This window comes from Nematolebias whitei, chromosome 11, assembly GCF_014905685.2.
Source record: "Nematolebias whitei isolate Nwh7 chromosome 11, NemWhi1, whole genome shotgun sequence".
NCBI classification, from domain to species: Eukaryota; Metazoa; Chordata; class Actinopteri; order Cyprinodontiformes; family Rivulidae; genus Nematolebias; species Nematolebias whitei.
The window spans coordinates 5,342,189-5,343,852 of record NC_056508.1 but is presented as its reverse complement, the minus strand read 5'-3'; the positions used below and the strand labels follow the sequence as shown (position 1 = coordinate 5,343,852).

At 41.3% G+C, this 1,664-nt stretch overlaps 1 protein-coding gene across 1 annotated transcript in view; it reads right to left on the bottom strand.

Moving 5' to 3' along the window:
• gdap1l1 (ganglioside induced differentiation associated protein 1-like 1) overlaps positions 1–1,664 on the bottom strand; it is a 53,170-nt gene that overhangs the window by 8,907 nt on the left and 42,599 nt on the right. The window lies entirely within an intron of this gene.

Sequence of the window (1,664 nt, the reverse complement as noted above, 5' to 3'; positions counted from 1 at the left end):
GGAGACGTTGTCCATGTCTGTGGTGTGGATCTTACTACAGACACTGTCCTGCAGCAGAGACGCTGACCACATGTCCCGCAGCGTCTTCATCCACCTTCAGCTGTGTCAGAATCCAAAGCAGCACAAACGCAGCACTAACCACTCATTGTATTTAATGAAATTTTTGACGTGGGGGTGTCAGCTTCACCTGCTCATCTGTGCGCCCTGCAGACAGTGCACGTTTTACGCACAGGAGTGTCTCCAGACAGCTCTGCAGAGCGTGCACAACTGTCAGTGTGGCAGAACTCCTGCATGCATTTCAAAGATAATTAATAAAAAAAAACTTGCGGTAAAACAAAATAAAGAGTGAAATGTTTGATGTGTATTTTTCACATTACGTTTCAAAATTAGTCAAAATAACAGGATCAAAATGTTAAAAAGACCGTCCAACTCATTATCTAAAATAAATGGATGATTGTCCTCAGCTGGACAACAGAGAACTGAAGCACCTGAAGGTGGTGGTGATGGAGACTGGAGCAGAACAACGTGCAGGACTGAATTCAGAAGAGTTCGGGTCGGACATTGAAGTTTGTGTGTGTGTGTGGGGGGGGGGACGCTTGACAGAATCGGAGCTGCTATAATTCACTGCTCATAGTAATTTCAATTCAACCTTTATTTATACAGGTTGTTGGTCTCATTGAGCCTCATCATTTACAAGAGACCTGTTTTTAATTTATTTAATCAAATGTTTACAGATGTTTAACAACCTGTTAAAATGCACCAAGATGCAGGAAATGGCATCTCTTTTATTCCAAATTTTCAGGGGGAGGAACCACGGATAAGAATTAATTTCTAATGCTTACGTCAGTGCTGTGAAGGATCCATTGCTGATGGAGTAGGACCTCACACTGGACAAAGCTCTAATGTTGCATGTCAAGTGGAAACAGCAGTTAAAATGAAACACTTCTCTCAGCTGTGAGTGCAGTCCCGCCTGCATCTGTACAGTGGCAGCTGCAAATGCCCATTTTAGAGGTTAAAGAAGAGCACAAAACACTCAAACGTTGTTCTCCACCCCACGTTCATTATAACAAGTGGTACGCTGATGTCCCCCATCACTGAGAGGTTTAAATATTGACTGTTTGTAACTCCATTCACAAGGTTTATTAAACAACCTGTACACCAAAACCTGTCATTCAGTATATCATTGCGCGGCTGAAATGCTTACTTCAAGTAGGTATCACTGGACCAGTGGATACATCTGAATGGGTGAGTCCTTTAGTGGTGGCACGAAAAAACAAAGGAGGCTTGTGGCTTTGTTAATCTTGTGTTGATCTCTGTGAAGCTAATAAAAGTGTAATAATGGACTGTCACCCTCTGCCTTATATAGAGGACTTGTTCACAAAACTCTCGTGCCACACATTTAGCCAGATTGATTTAGGCATAGCTTACCACAAATTGCCTGTTTACCCTGAAAGTTGCTTACTGCTTTAATAACACATGACAAACCTTTTTTTTTAATTCACACAATGTTCATTTGAACTTGCTTCAACACTATTTATCTTCCAAACAAAAGTACAGCATACGGCACACAATACACTTGTAGAGAAACTATTATACGTACAACAAAGTCCATGCTCAATAATCCAGGTATACAATCCAACATTTTTCAGTCAGGTCATCTGGAC